The 18,593-nt window shown below is 38.4% G+C and overlaps 1 long non-coding RNA gene, 1 other non-coding gene and 1 pseudogene across 2 annotated transcripts in view; 2 read left to right on the top strand and 1 right to left on the bottom strand.

Moving 5' to 3' along the window:
- LOC139004967 (uncharacterized) overlaps nucleotides 1–7,362 on the top strand; it is a 49,180-nt gene extending 41,818 nt beyond the window's left edge. The window contains exon 3 of the long non-coding RNA XR_011470633.1: nucleotides 6,431–7,362. This is a non-coding gene — a long non-coding RNA (uncharacterized lncRNA). The remainder of the gene's footprint in view (nucleotides 1–6,430) is intronic.
- Nucleotides 7,363–14,805: 7,443 nt separating this feature from the next.
- Nucleotides 14,806–16,203, top strand: LOC139006127 (importin subunit alpha-1 pseudogene; annotated as a pseudogene).
- Nucleotides 16,204–18,062: 1,859 nt separating this feature from the next.
- On the bottom strand, nucleotides 18,063–18,199 carry LOC139007891 (small nucleolar RNA SNORA29). The gene has a single exon (XR_011471024.1). It is a non-coding gene; the product is annotated as a small nucleolar RNA SNORA29 (small nucleolar RNA).
- Nucleotides 18,200–18,593: the final 394 nt, after the last annotated feature.

Raw genomic sequence — 18,593 nt, 5'->3', positions numbered from 1 at the left:
GAGACTGAAACATTCCTTTGATGGAGTATGTACAGGCCATCCTTCTGGGGCAACAACAGGGTAAAGACTGACCCAGGGGAGCAATTGCAGTATGCCCAGCACACCATGAGAATGGGTGTTGAGTTTAATATACTATCTCAACATCCTTGGACAATAATCTTTAGGTTCATATTTCGTCTGTTAATGTGATAAAAGCTGCCTAAAATTGAACTACCTTTAAATTTCTGGAAAGAAGCTCACTTGGTAATGGTGTAATATTTCTTCGTGTGCTGCTGGATCCTATTGCTTAACTAAGGATATTTGCATCAATATGCATAGGAAAGATGTCTCTGAGTTTTTCTTATTGTTCCTGATTCCTCCCAGTTGCATAAAGGAGGACTTTTGAAAGTGTTCCCCAAACATAAATACAAAGAATACCAAACAAAAAGGTGAAAACCATAGTGTTTACCTTTAGTAATATAAAGAAAGAAAACTTGAGAGTTTTTTTTAACTCAGGCTTTCCTTTCTCCCCACCAAACACAGCATTGAGAGATATGGTCATGGTAGAGATTCCACAGGGACTATGGCTGTTTTTTTTTTTTTCTTTAACCTTCTTCATACACTTGTATTTTAGGAATGTTAGAGAAGGTAGTTCTTCAACTGGCTTATGTTAGGGCCTAGTAAACACTGCCCTTTCTGCGCCCTGGCCAGTGTGGCTCAATTGGTTTGGCAGCAGCGTTCAGTGCACCAAAAGGTTGCAGGTTTGATCCATCAGTTGTGGACATGCAGGAGGCAGGCAATCCATGTTTCACTTTCTCATCAATGTTTCTCTCTCACCCTCTCCCTTCCTGTCTCTCTAAAAATCAATAAAAATTCTTTAAAACACAAACACATACACACACACAACACTGCCCTTTCTTCCACCCTATTGTTTTACAAAGCCTTAGTATTGTAACAATTGATTATGCTGGTAAATAGGCAGCTAAACATCATAATTTAGTAGTTGCTCAGGATTAAATTAATTAATGTGCAAAAAGCTGCTGTCAGTTGCTGGTGCAGTCTAAGAATAATTACCACCTTTTTTTGTTTACAGAATAATTTTCAATCTTTAATTCTAGAAAGAAAATTCAGGTAGTTTATCATTTTAGTCGTTCTGGCCATTGTGTGGGTGTGTATATACTTGACCAATTCTGATAACTACAAGATCTTAACGAACAAAAGTGCTGTGAGCAGGCACACCAGCCCATCTGCGGACACTATTAGACCATCTCACTCCTTTTTTTCCTCCTTTCTCTTCAAGATCAATGCTTAATAAAAATTAGTAGAAATAATTTTCGGCCTGTTCCTCTCTTTGTGGAAAAAGACTATCTTTAACTTTTAGCTCATTGCTAAAAATATGCAGGTGGCATCTGAGTACTTAATTTCCAAATAATGCTAAGAGAAATTCAAGGAGGGATTTCACTGGCAAGCAGGACTGATTTTATGTTCTGCTCCTTAATCCAAATTTTTAATTGCATGGATATCTCCAATATGAACAGTTTGACATTTTAAAAGTATATTCATACAAATCAGTGAAAAAATATTTCTCTGTTCTACTGAGATATTTCAACGTAGCAATGCATATTTTAAAATCTCTTCTATACTATTTTTAGGGACATTAAATCTTTCTGGAAAATAAATTTGGTCAGAAATATTCAGAATCATTCAAGAAGTAAATGGACAATGGCATGTGTTGATATAAAACCTGTTAAAATAGTGCAGCCTATTTGTCTCTTATAACCACTGCCACTTCTTCATCCTCTTTAAATGTTTTTGCATACCCTTTACTTTGGATATTGGCAGGAATGTTAAAAAATACAACTAGCATGTAGATCAACATTGACCCTCCTCAATGTTCTGAGAGTCTCTCCCAAAAGACACACACACATTGCAAAAGCCCTTGTGCTTACAATTTACTACAGTTCAAAATGCCAGGCTATATATTCTTGGTGCTAGTCAAACACTCTGGCAATATTTAATGGTAAAGATAAACCAAGCATTTCTAGCCAGCCGCTTTCGACTGAGATCAATACAGTGTAATGATGATTTAGGATGCTTCTTAGTGTAACTTAAGTAATTTTCCCTTCTCTGCTTTGAGCTTGTAAATCTGACTAATTGCTTCACACTTTCTAGAACTGCTTCTTCTTGCTAAATATAATTGCTATGTCTGAATTCTCTTACACCCCAAATAATTTTGTGGAGGGCTTACCTACTGATCTCATTATGCTTCCAACTCTGATGCATCAGGCCCCGCGCTGCTATTTACCTACTTCAGTGTACTTGATAAATTAAATTCAGGTCTTGTTCAATTTACCCCTTTAAGGCACAGATGTCACAATTTAATGTGAGTTAAATTTAACTAATAGGCAGTTTCTTCTTCCACCGTGGAATATGCATTAGTGAATTTCAATTTGACCACTGAAACACCAATACCAAAGGAAAAGTAGTAAGATTATTTGTGACATAGATGTGTCTGGGGAGGTGTGGAGTATCCTAAAATAAGTTTTGAAGTGGAAAAGTGAAAATATTCTATCATGGCTTAATCAGCTCTTAGCTATAAAAGTGGAATGATGGAAGATAAGAAGTTAAATAAGAGTAAGAAGAGTAAGGAAGTGAAGAATGATTGCTACACGAGGCTAGCAATCAATCGTAAAGTCGGTTATTGTGATAGCCACACAGAATTGCCCTTTTAACATCAGTTCGAACAAAGATTTATTTCTTCACTGAGACTAGATTGTTTTAGTCCCATTAAGAAAACCAATCCAAGTTGATGAACTTTGATGTTGTTTTGCTCCTGGGTTCACAGCTGGAGGGAGGGGAACCCACAGGCTTTCTGTTGATGGCACCACCTTTCTTTGAACTTTGTTAGGGTGACAGGTCCCTGTGAAGGTTTTCTCTTTTGACTCTTTTCTCTGAGCCAAGCCTTTAGAGAAAATTGATTAGCATCGGCACTGAGGCTTCACTCACCTGGAACAGTTCAAGAACAAGTGTTCTCATCTTTCTTACTTTATCCTTGGAACATTTCTCAGCAGAAAATGTGCTGTTCCATCTGCATACAGTCTTTAGAATATGCAGTGGGAAAAGGTTTAAGGCAGCTCTGAGATTTGAATGTGAAATAAAGCACAGCCTTTTGTGGGCGAAATTATTCCTCTAACCACAGCTGCGGGACATAGCATGGACATTTTCTTTTTCCTACAAGGAACTCTTAGATGCTAACAAATGTGGACATTTCTATCTTGAGTTGGTGTCACTTTAAGGGGGAAAATAAAACAGAAAACCTTTAGAGGATTTTTTTTCAATATAAAATGCAATCTCTCAGAAACCAAGTTTCTGTAACCTACGGTAGGGAGGTGCCTTGATGGATGTGAAACCAGACAATAAAGCACTTTGCGTCTATTTCAGTTATCTATTAATGAGTAACAAAACTCACTGATGTTACAGTTTGAGTGGGTCAGGAATTCGGGAGTGGCTTCGATGAGTTGTCCAGCTCAGCTTCTCCCATGAGGTGATATTGGTTGGGGCTGCAGAAATCTAATGGCTTGACTGGGGCCCAAGAATCTTGTTCTAAAATTGCTGACTCATGTGGCTGTTAGCAGAAGGTCAATACTCACACAGTTAGTTGTTGGCAGCAACCCCTAGCTGGCTTCTGACAGGAGCCCTCGGTTTCTTGACACACATCCTGTTCAACGGGACTGCGTTAAGGTCCTCATGACCTGGCAGCTGGTTTCCTCCGAGTGAGTAAGCCAAGAAAGAGAAGGTCAGAACGCCTTTTGTCACACACCAACACTTCACCATATTCTCTTTGCTAGAAATGAGTCACTAAATCCAGTCCAGGATCAAGGGAGTGTATTTGAAGGGAAGAATATAAACAATTTATAGGCATATTTTAAAACAAAAACAGTGTCCTTCTTGCCTACTAACATTTTTTAAATATATTTTATTGATTTTTTACAGAGAGGAAGGGAGAGGAATAGATAGAGTTAGAAACATTGATGAGAGAAAAACATCGATCAGCTGCCTCCTGCACACTACCTACTGGGTATGTGCCCGCAACCAAGGTACATGCCCTTGACCGGAATCGAACCTGGGAGCCTTGAGTCCGCAGGCCAACGCTCTATCCACTGAGCCAAACCGGTTAGGGCACCTACTAACATTTTGACAGTTGAGATAATATTGCACTTTGGTGGACAGCTTTTAGGATGGCCTCCATGATTTCACCTTCTGGTCTTCACGCCTCTGTGTAATCCTCTTTTCTGAGCGTGGACAGAAATTGCTTTGAACCAATGGAATATGGGAAATGTGATGGGAGGTACACAATTACATAAGAGGGTAGCATCTGTCTTGTTTGGGTTTCTCTTTGTCTGTTGCTGGCTTTGAAGATACGTAATTAGTCAAATCAATCCATTAATCAGCACTCATCCGCTAAGATATTTAGAATAATTATTGACTCATTCAAGTAGCAATAGAGTCAATGGTTCTGTATTACAGTGTGGCTATATACTGCATCATCAAAAAGCAGCAGATGCATTATTACATTTCCTTTAAATTGGTGAGAAGTCAGTATTCAAACCATTAAATAAGGTGTTAATGCTCTAATTCAAAATTCTTTAGCTTTAGGGCATTGAATTGAAACTTCTAACAGTATAAAAGGTTTTTTTCTAGGTAATTTTCTATTCCATCACTATATATGGTACACGGGAGAATAACTACACACCAGGTTGGCTTTGGGGCTGATAGGTTTTTTAACTAAGTATTTATAGAGTATATTATTCCATGTTGCAAGGCTCAGCACATCATACAGATATTTTCAAATTTATTATTATGACTTGCCTGCAAGAGGCACATCCATTTTAACAATGAGAAAACTTTGACCTTTTGACCCAGAGAATCAAAGTTCTTAACCAAGAAGTCCAACCTGTGATACATGTCTCACATAAAGCTTAATCAGGTTGTCTTCACTGCTCCAGTCTCAGAGAACAATAAGTCTCCTGCAAACTGAGATTGCATGGGCAACTTGCATTAATATAATGTCTGGCAGGAAGAAATGGCAGCTTTGTGGTAACATATATAAGTTTTTATTGGTTTAAAAACAGTCTTACAATTTTCATGGGACATTTCACTATAGATATCATTCAAAGGTTCTTATAGTGGTTAAAATGTGTAGGCTACAGTCTGGAGTCAGACAGTCTGGTTTAAAATCCTGGCTTGGCCAATTATTAGGCACTTAAACTTAGGCCTCAGTTTATTCCTCTGTAAAATGAAGCTAGTTTAATACCAACCCTCATATATTTGAGAAAAAAACTAAATAAGATTATTCACATAAATAATTTAGCAGAATTTTTAGCATTTAGGGCACAACAAGTGTTAGAAATTATTATTGTTATTATACTTATAAGCTGATATACTGTCAGACTTGAATAATTGCACCAGAATATGTGGTCAAAGATTAACTGAGGAAAAAGGAGAAGAGAATAATGGAAATTTAAAAATTCCAAATGCTAAAAGTCATGCGAGATCAATTGTTTTATGTGCTTGAGTATTGACATTATAAAAATATAATACTCAAAAGCCCACATAATCTATAAAGGAACACAGAATAGGTATTCCATCTTTATAAATAGACAGGTAATTCTAGGAAGTGAACTTGTACAATAAACACAAAAGGAAGCTTTAGAAACAAACATTTAAATCTTCATTTTCAAGTTAACATTTTCCAAACACTCATCTTTTTACTTTAGTCTTAAAGATAAAGTGCACCTTACTAAATGTGCCATATTTCTGTCTCTCTAGATTTCATTATGTTTGCTTACTGAGTCACTTCTTGGACTTAAGAAATAAAACAGATGCATTGCTTTCCAAAGTTCAAAATCACAATGTCTCTTTAAATTAATACCCATCTCTCCAGCAGAGGGAGCAAATAAATTTTTATATTTTCATTTCTACCAAAAAGAACATCTCTGAATTTCAATGTGCTATTGGATAAAACATCGTCACTAGGAGACTATATTAAAGAATAAATTTGTAATAAAAATGTATTCAGGTGAACACAATAGAATATATTAAATGCTGATAAAATATTCATATATGTGTATGTCTTAAGCTTTTCATTTTAAATCCAAACAAAGAAAAACATATTTTTAAGTTCTTGAAATGCTAAAGTGCGAATAGTGTATTTTCAACAGTAATCTGTTATAGAGGTTTTTGGTTTTGTGGGGTTTTGTATGTGCCTTTTAGAAAATGACTAGTAGCAGAAGCATGCCAAATTAACAGTGGCAAAAAGGGTTACACATCCTGAAATATGCTGTGTGTGTTAATTAATTGTGTAATATTAAATTCACATTGGATCATCATGAGTTAATTATGCAGGCTTCAAAATCACAATTTTTTGGTTATGATTTTTCTCACAATCCAGGACCGCTGGCTCCTAACCGCTCACCTCTTCAGCTCAATCGCCCCCAACTGCCCTCCTCTACCGGACCGGCCTCCTCCACCAGACCGGCCTCCTCCACGCCACATGGTGCCGCAGGAACCCCAGGCCTCACCATGCAGAGCAGCTGCCGGGCCCCACCTCCGCTGTGTGTGCAGCCATCTTGTGGCGGCCATTTTATGATGATGTCATGCACAAGGGGCACCTAGGCTTTTATTAGTATAGATATGACCAACGTTTTAAAAGATATATCTCTTTTGTCCTTCCTTCACCCTCCCTCCTTTTCCTTCTCCTCCCTCACTCACCCTCTCTCTCTCTCCCTTCCCTCCTTCTCTCATTGCAGTCCAGGGGTAAAGTCATCTGGTGTTGCTATGATGACTCCAAGATTGGTGGGAACCCAGTTTCCTTTTGGGCTTCATCAAACTAAGAGTGTTTCCTTCAGCCACATGGCCCAAGATGGTTCACCACCATTGTGTCCACATTCTAGCTAACAGGAAGATAAAAACCAGAAGTGAGCCCTGACCGGTTTGGCTCAGTGGATAGAGCGTCGGCCTGCGGACTTTAGGGTCCCAGGTTCGATTCCGGTCAAGGGCATATACTGTGGTTGCGGGCACATCCCCAGTAGGGGGTGTGCAGGAGGCGGCTGATCGATGTTTCTCTCTCATCGATGCTTCTGACTCTCTATCCCTCTCCCTTCCTCTCTGTAAAAAAAAAAATTAATAAAATATATTTGAAAAACCAAAAAAACAAACAAAAAAAAACCAGAAGTGAGGAAGTCCCTCCCCTTTAAAGGTATAATCTAATGCATGAATCACTTCTAATAGCTTTAAAGGAGGCTGGGACATATAAAAATCAAGTTTCCATTGCAAAAGAGAAACAGAGAAAGAAAAGAAGGAAGGAAGGAAGGAAGGAAGGAAGGAAGGAAGGAAGGAAGGAAGGAAGGAAGGAAGGAAGGGAGGAAGGAAGGGAGGGAGGGAGGGAGGGAGGGAAGGAGGAAGGAGAAAATGTAAATCGGGGAACAAATAGAAGTTTTGCCAAAACCTGTCCCTTTGACCACCGAAATACCCAAAGTGCACCTTTCTTTTCTTAAGAAAAATATATTTGCCATTTTTCCAAGGAAAATAACTGCAAAATTCCAGCCAGTTACTGCCCCCAGGTCAATGACCAGGATCTCTGAGAAATGCTTTTCTACCTAAGCTCCACATGTTGCTTCTCCTGTGCAGGAAACCAGGAAGCGAAAGGAAAGTACTATGTCCCCATCGCTGTGTATATACACACACACATGCTCCCAAATTCAACACCCAATGATGTCATAGGAACAGGCTAACTGTTATTTTTAAAAATAATAAATAGAAAGAACTTTCTTCCGAAAGAGGGAAGTATAGAAAATGCACAGTAATCTCTGATCCATGGGATTGATCAGTTCTTGCTGGGCAGAAGCAAGGCGGCCTCTCACCCTGACAGGGGTGTAGTTCCTGGTTTCTGCACCCCTATTTTTACTACAAGGTGTTTCTTTGTTCTTATTCTCTGAGCCACATCAAAAGTAGGAAAGAAAGGGAAGTATGCCTTTCCTAGGTGCTATACGTCCGCAGCCTCTTTCCTGCTGGTGGAAGTTTTGGTTGCTGAGGGTTGATTTAGAGCTAATATAATCACAGGTTTTGCTAGGTCAGGCTTATTGGTATTTGCTTGCAGTTAATTAAAAAGAATTCAAAAAGTTTTGAGCCTGAAGACTTTTACTTATTATTAAACGTTTTTCCTTCCAATCTCCCTCTCCTTCAACTTAATTGTATCTTACTTTAGAATGTGAAAGAATAGGTTTCAGAACAGAGGCAATCTATATCATCTCACCCTTGTTACTGATGGACAGAAATACATAACAGGAGAAAATCTTATGATCACAGCCTTACCTGTGGCGATAGGTTTTCTAAAACTCTCTCCTCAGAGCCACACCTTTATAACGGTTTCAATTTGGGGTGAGATGCCTGTTTTCAGCTCTACAAAGCCCGAATTCTGGACTCTCATTCAACATAAATCATTCGGTTCTTGAGAATGTGTTCTCTATCTTCACCAGCATCTATTACCAAGTCTGACTCTTAGCAAATGTTTAGTAACTGCTTTTCGGTAAGCTGAATTCCAATACAAAGCACATGTGTGACTAACTACACAAAGCGTGTGAAAGAAAGCCAAATGGGAGGCAGGCTTGGTGTAGAATTTCTAACGGCGTGAGCACTATGGCTGTGATTGCTACCAATACCCTATGGAGGAGTAGGATTTATGCAGAACTCTCCACACCATGGACCTTTTTTAAAAAACTTTAGTTATGTCAGTTAACCTTCAGATGAATTCCATGAGATAAATGATGCATTGGCAGTTTACAGATGACAAAACTAAATGTCAAAGCTTCCTTCTGTTAAAAAATAAAATTTAACTCAGTAAATTTCAAGATCTCACTGGCCTTCTTCACCAGTTCATGAATTGGGCAGCATTCAATCTAGCAGATCAAAAGAGTTCAGAAGAGATGTATATAATGAAAAATTCCTAAACACAGAAGAGAGCAGGAACAATAAAGTTATACTAGGCCAAAAAAACAGGCTGGTAATTTTCTTTCAGGGGATGGTAGGGACCTATCAGGCAGATTACCCAACTAGAGCTGATCAGGCTTTTCCGGGTGGACCGGTTTAGATTCCATTTCTGAGAGAGCTGAGACAACTTCATCAGGTTGTCTTCTTATGGCGATATGGGGCTTAGCCTAAGCGACTCCATATGGGGCCAATTATCTTGTTTTTAATATTTCCCACTGGTGCACAGTTCGTAAGAGGCAGAACTTGGATCGAAACCCACTTCTTCCAAATTTCAGACTCTTTGGTCTTCTCATTCTCTAGAAGTGTTGCTTGTCATTTAAACTGGCCAAGAAGTGAGGGAGAGCATTCTAACCAGGACAGGCAGGAGCAAATGGGGCAGAAGGAAGGAAGAAGCATGCCTGGAAGAGAATCATGGCCTGGGTAGGGAGGTTTTGTATGAAAAAGAAAAAAACAATGAGAGATTAAATTGCAAAGATCCTGACGTCAAAAAGTATTTCCAGTAGTTTGATGACTAATGCTTCTTGAAGAAACCTCCATTTTGCTGAATTCCAATACAAAGCACATTGTGTTAGAACAAGCCTTTATTTTTTAAAGAGATATTTTAAAGCTTGCTCTTTTATGAGAGAATTATTGTTTGATTATATGGAATAATGATATTTATTATATTTATTACACTAAAGAAAAAAGTTTAAAATTTCTTTCTTTTACAAATATAATCCATACTGCTTAACATTTATTTCCTTCATTCATTTTATTGCTACTGTCACAAATAACAATGAAGTAAATTATGTGGGTTGTTGTTGTTTTTTTCCTGGAAAATTTATTGAAGTAAAACGTTTTTCAGTTTTGGAAGATGGAATTATGTGGGGGGTTTTTTTGCTCTGAATGCTTTTATCTAACATAAAAAAATATAAAAGATGCACAAATGAGTTATCTCCATACCCATTTTAGTAAGCTGGCTTCATTATTAGTACATTCATTATCATAGAGGAGTTTCAAAAGAAAAATGAGGGTACTTGAGGGTCATTTAATGAGATAAATGGATCTTGGCAATTAGATTCTTTTGGAAAGATAATGTATTTGTCAGACGTATTTAGGCAAGTTTATTTAATAAATATCCCCAGGAGATGTTAGTTCCTCTTGTATCTAATTGTAATGGATTTCTATACATATCCTGAGGATATTAGGGAATTTCCTGTTCTGTTAATGGGCTGCTCCAAATTTTCTCTTAGTTTCAGGAATGACAGAGATCTCATCCCAGCCTTAATGACTATTTAAAGAATACTGACTGGAGTAGGTGATTAGCAACAGGAAATAAGGTTTACATAATTGAAATTTATCTTGGGTCAAAGAGAAAGAGAAGGGAGAGAGGAAAGGTTGCAAGGTCTAACCTTTTCTTACTTGCTCTTGGATGTGTAAGACAAAAAAAAGGATGTTTTTGCTCTTAAATCAGGGCTATTATCTGACTCAGTTGAATCTCCCTTTTAGACTGTAGGTGTTTATTTTTTTATTATTAGCTCTTGTAGGCAAAGTGATTTTATCATGCATTCAAAGTGAACAAGTTACCATAAACCAGTAAAAGTTCTGTAATTTATAACATGGATGGAAGAATGTATTAGTGTTGTCATCAGTGAAACAATTCGATTAATCAAGAACACATGATCACATGTGCTTTTCAAAGGAACACCAATTGTTAACAAAATACTATATAAAATAAACAAATGTGTTCTGGTTTTTATATACACATATTTCATACTTAAAATCTAAATTTTGACCAATGTAGTGACAATAATTTATATGATCTAAAAATAGAAAAGAAATTTTAAGAAACTAATAAAGTATATTATAAATGTAGATGGTTACATCATGAGAATAAGTTCAGACTAGAATTAAATCAAATTCAGAGAAGGACATGCATGTCAAATTATTTGATGCACTTTTAAGCCTTAAAAATGTGAATTAAATATTTTAAATCTTGTTGAGGTTCAAGCAGACACTTATAAATAGACAAAGTAATCTATGAGGAATCATCATAACTTTACTTCCTCAAACTTAATCATAATGATCCTTCAATGATCATTCTGGCAAGATGAAAGGTAGCACACAAAATTTCTCAGGCAATTGAAGTAATAAAAAGAGCAATTTGAGGGTTTTTCTTATGTGCTGCCATTGAGATCATTTTCAGGAAAAAAAGGACTAGGTGGGATTCTCCCAGAAAAATGCAGAAATTGAGGTGGCAAATTGCAAGCAGCCCAGAGTGTGAAAAAAGTAAAAGCTCAGGTGTGTCAGACTTTTCTTTTTTTTTTTTAACCTTGTTTTTATTGTTGACACTATTACAGATGTCCCTATAACCTCTCTTTGCCCACCTCCACCCAGACCTCACCCCTCCCCTTCCCTCTGGCCATCACCACACTGTTGTCAGTGTCTTGGCAGAGATGAGACAATGGCATAAGCAAATATGTACAAAAGTGCTTAACAAGTCCTGACATAATAGACATTTAAAAATATAAATGATATTCCTTTTCTAAGCAAATGAAACATGAGGATCATTGTCTTATAATATTGATGCTGTTATAATATTTTGGTTGTTATTTAACAGGCAAGGAGAAAAGGGAAGACTAGATAACATAGGCATGCCATTTATACAGCTTTGCTAATTTAGCGATCTCCAAGTCTGTTCCCTGCAGATTGATGGGGGAAGGGTCAGGACAAAGGCTGTTTGGACACCAGCCTGATAAGGTCTGAGTGACCTGGGAAGGTGCTTACCTGTCTGTCAGTCACAGTGGCCAGAGTAGGCATGGCCACTGCAAGGGCCAAAACCTGAATATTTAAACTTCTGAACAAAGGAGCCACTCTGTTGCCTTATACTCCCTTGACCCTTGCCTCTCCTGCTTGCCTGTGCTCCTATGAGTCCTGTTGCACAGGGTACACTCCCCTGCATTGGCCCATGTAGCTCCTGGCAAGGTGGGACCCATACAGTGGACTGATTGACTTTAGCCTGATTGCTGAACTGGACCTGGCTGCAACATGGAAAGGAAACTCCAGACACTGGCCTTGCTTTGGGCTCTCCTGGAGGCCCAGCTGCACCTTTTCCAGGACTGGGTTAAGGGGCAGGGGACTTTGCAACCCGAGGAATGTAGCTCCATGCCAATAAAGCCTTTTACCACATCTCACTCTCCTGTGCAAATCTTAGAAAATTAATTTTCTAAAGATAGCGTAATAACCCCACTCCCACGAGTGAGGGAGAAATTTGATTCTCCTGAAACAATACAATTGGACAAAGACATAACCAAAGTGACATTGTGGCAAGCAGAGAACACAAATTAATATTTATTCCCTCTTTTTAATAATGAAGATGAAAACATTTTAAAATACAAGGTTTATTTCTGTGTAATGAGGGCTCACCACTGTTTATAAAGTTAATATTATATATCATAAAATGTGATCAATAAAAATAGCCAAAATGCTTATCTACTTCTGTCTCTTGTTTTGATTTAAAGGTCATAATATGAGTTGTGTTTTCAATAATGTGTCTCTTAATCCATCTTAACTCACCAGAAATGCAGTGACTGAAAATTCTGGTGTAAATGGCCTACACTTTCTCACCTTTCATTTATCATATTATGGCATCTTTTTTCATGTTTCTGCAAAACCTCATGCCCTATCAAAAACTCTGGAGGATGTATCAGGCCAGGGAATGTTTCCTTATAGATCATAAATGTTTAATATAGGCATCTATAGCTATAAACTTTCCTCTAAACACTGCTTTAGCTACATGCCATAAATGCATGTGTGTCTTCATTTCTACTCATATCGAAGTATTTTCTGTTTTCCCTTGTGATGTCTTCTTTGATCCATTGGTTATTCAGAAGTATATTATTTAATTCCCACATACAGTATTTGTTAAATTTTCCAAGTTACTTTCTTATTGATTTATTTCTAATTTCATTTCATTGTAGTCAGGACATATTTTGTATGATTCCAATCCTTTTGAATTTATTGAAGTTTGTTTGTGGCCTAGCATGTGGCAAATCATGGACAATGATCCATGTATACATGAGAATAATGTATATTCTATTGTTGGGTGGAGTGTTCTACAGATATTTATTATGTAGAGTTGCTTCATAGTGATATATAAGCCTTCTCTTTCCTTGTTGATCTTCTGCCTAGTTATTCTATACATTATTGAAGTCTCTAATTACAACTTTTGACTTTTGCCTTAGCTGCCTACCCACCCTTGTCTCAGAACTAACTATCATATTCCAACAATTCACATAAGTACAGTGATATGGGGCTTCTAGTGGCCATGTTTGTACAATGTTACTGGATCCTACTTAACATCCATGGGTTAAGATAGATTAGGAGTGAGCATCCGAACTCAAACTGGCCTAAACAATTAGCTCCTTTCCTAAGGAAATCAGAAATTGTACCAGGGAATTATCAACATTATTTTTCAATGAAATAAATAATGGCTTTTACAAGCAAATAGGAAATTAAAAACTGGTCTTATCAGATTTATCTGATACAGAAAGAAAGGATAAGCAAACACACATAAAAGATTTTCATGGTTTCTTTTAGCCCTCTACTCTCCAACTCAGGCTGTTCTTATGGCCCTACTAGAACTCTGACCTTAGAGCAACTCTGTAGCTTCACAATAAATGTCATTTTTTAGTTATACTCACCGCAAGAAGTTTCTCTTTATTTCTATCAGAAAAAATCAATAAACATACAGTGGAAATATTCTTGTTATAGTATTGAACAGTTCAGTAGGTAGAATAATATTCAGGCCAAATTGATAATATCACCTAGACCTAACATTCCAAAAAGAATGTCAATTGTGGAAATAGAAGAAATTCTTTTAATAAAAAATGCCAGCAAAAAATTTAAAGTTAGCTTTTAATAATCAGGGATAAAGACATGCAAATATGTATAAGTAAACTATATTCACATTGTTTACAATAGCACAGAATGTCAAAAAATCAGAAATTACATGTTCAATATTGTAGTATTCATTATATACTATAAATTACCTGATACTCATATAATAAAATATCTATACTGTGATAAAATTATTATGCAGATCTATCTATCTAAATATGAAAGCATTTCTGTGAATTATTAAAGGAAAGAGTACAAGTAATTTTGTAAATGTCCTACTTTTACAAATAAGTCTATGTGTGTGTGTTTGCACATGTATGTGTGTGTGTGTCTAAATTGAAAAGTATTAGCTGGATATACAGTAATTTGTTAACAATTATTATTCCTTGGTTTGTGAGCTGAAGGTAAATTTTTGCTAATTTTTAAAATGGTATTGTTCACATTATTTATAAGCACATATCTATACTAATAAAAGGGTAATATGCTAATTAGACTGGATAGACCAGACATCTTCTGAATGTCCTTCCAGACAAAGCCATGGTGGCAGGGGCCAAGGCAGAGGCGGTTAGGGGCTATTGGGCAGGCAGGCAGTGCGGTTAGGGTTAGGGACGATCAGGCTGGCAGGGGAGAGCAGTTAGGGGCGATCAGGCTGGCAGGGGAGAGCAGTTAGGAACAATCAGGCAGGCAGGCAGGCAGGCAGAGGCAGCAGTTGGGGGCGATCAGGCAGGCAGGTTGACAGAGGTGGTTAGGAGCGATCAGACAGGCAGGCAGGTGAGCAGTTAGGAGCCCGTGGTCCCAGATTGCAAGAAGGATGTCCCAGATTGGAGAGGGTGCATGAATTTTGTGCACCAGACCTCTAGTAATAAATAATTACAGAAAGTAAAGCTTTTAAAAAAATATATGTTTTTCCACAACAACCAGGGCACTGCAAATTGGTCTGTTGAGGACATTGTCAAAGGCATAAATAGCAACAATTTGGAGAGCCAGTTCCAAGCTGCTCAGGCTGCAATGAAACTGCTTTGTATGGAAAAACAGCCATCCAGGGACAACATAATCCGGGCTGGTTTGATCCCAAAATTTGTGTCCTTCTTGGGCAGAACTGATTGTAGTCCCATCCAGTATGGCTCTGTTTGGGCCCTCACTAACATAGCTTCCGGGACTTCGGAACAGACCAAGGCTGTAGTAGATGGAGGTGCTATTCCAGCACTCATTTCTCTGTTGGCATCTCCCCATGCTCACATCCGTGAACAAGCCGTATGGGCTCTAGGAAATATTGCAGGTGATGGTTCAGCTTTCCGAGACTTGGTTATCAAGTATGGTGCAGTTGACCCACTGTTGGCTCTTCTTGCAGTTCCTGACATGTCATCTTTAGCATGTGGTTACGTACGTAATCTGACCTGGACACTTTTAAACCTTTGTCGCAGCAAGAATCCTGTACCCCCATTAGATGCTGTTGAGAAGATTCTTCCTACTTTAGTTCGTCTCCTGCATCATGATGATCCAGAAGTATTAGCAGATAGCTGCTGGGCCATTTCCTACCTCACTCGTGGTCCAAATGAACGGATTGAAATGGTTGTGAAAACAGGAGTTGTGCCCCAACTTGTGAAGCTCCTAGGAGCTACTGAATTGCCAACTGTGACTCCTGTGCTAAGAGCCATAGGAAATATCGTCACTGGGACAGATGAACAGACACAGGTTGTAATAGATGCAGGAGCACTTGCCTTCTTTCCCAGCCTACTAATGAACTCCAGAGCTAATATTCAGAAGGAAGCTACATGGACAATGTCAAACATCACAGCTGGCAGCCAGGACCAGATACAGCAAGTTGTGAATCATGGATTAGTTCCATTCCTCGTTTTTGTTCTTGCTAAGGCAAACTTTAAGACACAAAAGGAAGCTGTATGGGCTGTGGCCAACTATACACGTGGTGGAACAGTTGAACAAATTGTATACCTCGTTCATTGTGACGTAATAGAACCACTGATGAACCTCTTAACTGCGAAAGATGCCAAGATTATTCTGGTTATTCTGGATGCCATTTCAAATATATTTCAGGCTGCTGAGAAACTAGGTGAAAGTGAGAAAATAAGTATAATGATTGAAGAATGTGGAGGTTTGGACAAAATTGAAGCTCTACAAAACCATGAAAATGAGTCTGTGTACAAAGTGTCACTAAACTTGATTGAGAAATATTTTTCTGTAGAGGAAGAGGAAGATCAAAATGTTGTGCCAGAAGCTACCTCTGAAGGTTATACATTCCAAGTTCAGGATGGCACTCCTTGGACCTTTAACTTTTAGATTGTACAACTGAGGCATAAAGTTGTTTGTTGTGTACTATGAAAAAAAAATATATATGTTTTTATTGATTTCAGAGAGAGGAAGGGAGAGGGAATATGAGATAGAAACATCAATGATGAGAGAGAATCATTGATGGATTGCCTCCTGTACCACCTCCAATGGGGGACCAAGCCCACAACCCAGGCGTGTGCCCTAATAGACAAAGCTATTTTCAATTTAAGAAAAAAGAAAGAAACATGTGACCAGACAAGGCTACAGAAACTCAAGTGTTGAAAGATAAACATGAGATGGGGTTAAACTCGAAAGCTTGAGGCACTGAGAAAAGGCCTCATCTCCATGTTCTGTAAAAGAAGGCCTGAGGATTAGGTTATTTCTCTTTCAGTAACTAGGAAGGTAAATAGGACAGTCTGGTAATGGGGTAAAAAGGAAGTTCAAATTTGATGAATAGATTTTTATCTCAAAGATCCTGAAGAAACTTTTTAGATTATCTTCCTGGCATAAAAAATGATAGGATTGCCTTGCAATGGGGCTTAGGCAATTGAACTTGCTTTGAATGAATTGAACAATCCATCTTTCACTCTGTGCAGATCTTCTGTTTGCCCCTTGTGTCTCCTCTGCCCCTGTCTGGACCCTGCAAGGCTCTGTGAATTCTAATAGGAACCAAAGCAAGGGCCTCTGGAGTCCTCTGGCTTCTTGTTAAACTGATGGAGCACTAGCCGGATAGGAGGGTGGAGAGTGAGGCCAGAGTTCTGGTTCTGTGGGCAGACCTTCCCACCACCTAAGGCAGGACACAGCCTCTCTTCCCACAGCATTTCTATGCGCCTCTTCTTCACTCCTTCAAGGGATGGACATACACCCCACCACCTGTATTGCAGTCCCCCACCCCCGCCCCCCCCGGAGCCCCCTACTCTCTGCCCTCACTTTTGTGAATAGTCCCTTTATTAAATTCCTCTAATTACTCAGTGCAGTGTTTTCTGCGGGACCTTCACTAATACAAACACTTATCTGTAAAGCGGTTTAGCAGGATCTACCCCTCTGTTCTTTATAGAAAAGAACTTCATAAAATAATATTTCATCAGTTTATGGTTGCTCCTGGAACAATTACATACGGTCCTGCAATAGACCTTGTTAGCATTTGGCCCCTATGTCCACATATCTTTACTGGTTTCTTTCGTTTTCATCACCTAAGCCAGCACCTGCTCTCTGTTGGAGGACTACCTTTCAGTGGCTAGAACCCTTTGTCCATATACAGGGGCAAAAAATCAAGTGCCTAGAATCTTGTGACCCCACCCCTAGACAGCAGCAACTAATCAATGACGGGTGGTGTGGGTGTGTAACTACTTCAACTGTCATCCTTGATGAGAGGGGATGTGACATATCCTGCTGGATTGAGCCCCAGCTACTTTCCGTAGGATTTACTTACTATCACAAGCTTGCTTTTTTCAAAAATATATTTTTGTTGATTTCAGAGAGAAAGGGAGAGGGAGAGAAAGATAGAAACATCAGTGATGAGAGAGCATCACTGATTAGCTGCTTCCTGCATGCCCTGCACTGGGGACCGAGCCTGCAACCCGGGCATGTGCCCTTGATCAGATATCCAACCGTGACCTCCTGGTTCATAGGTCAATGCTCAACCACTAAGCAACCCTGGCCGGGCACAAGTTTGCTTTTAATTCCTCCCTCCTTTTTCTCCCCTGTATTCCGTCCTCCCCACCATTCCCTTCCCTACTCATCTAAGTGCTTTTTCTGAATACATTTCATAATTAATCACTTTCACCTAAATCCTCATCTTAGGGTCTGTTTCATGGCTACCCCGTCTAAGTCAGGATCTGCACGGCATGTATCAGAAAATGAATTTTTTTTTTCTGTTCAGCCATTTCATATAGGAGGAGGACACAAATAAATCCTCCCTCTTCAGATCATGGCAATTTTAATCTATCCCATAAGCATAGCCACTAAAATCTATTAGGAGAAAATGTGGTAGTCAAATGGGAAGCAGAAAATGAATTTTTAAAGATATAAAATGGTAGAATAAACTGAAAATTCCTTTATAACCATTACAGGCAAATAGACATATGTCTGAAAGAATTTCATGACAGGTAAACTTGTTTTTTGATCAATAGTAAGCTAGTAGAATTAATTTTAGTTAGAATAATTTTAGACAGATAATGAAAATTAGACAGAATTTTCTAAAAGGCAATGCTCAAAAGAATACTGGATTGACTTTTCTGACATCTTTTTAAAGTTGAGATACTAAATTCTAAAAGCTTGAGATCACATTATCCATTTCGTATGGGTGTGGCACTGTGAAGGGCAAGGAGAAAGCATTCTGCTGGCTTTTCAAAGCACACCAGGACTGGGAAGAATGTAGTAGGTGCTCAATGAACTAG

The sequence above is a fragment of the Myotis yumanensis genome, unplaced genomic scaffold (genome assembly GCF_028538775.1).
Source record: "Myotis yumanensis isolate MYYU_CA2020_CCGP unplaced genomic scaffold, mMyoYum1.0.hap1 SCAF_3, whole genome shotgun sequence".
Lineage (NCBI taxonomy): Eukaryota > Metazoa > Chordata > Mammalia > Chiroptera > Vespertilionidae > Myotis > Myotis yumanensis.
Note: the sequence above shows the minus strand (reverse complement) of the source record. Positions and strands in the feature narration are given on the sequence as shown.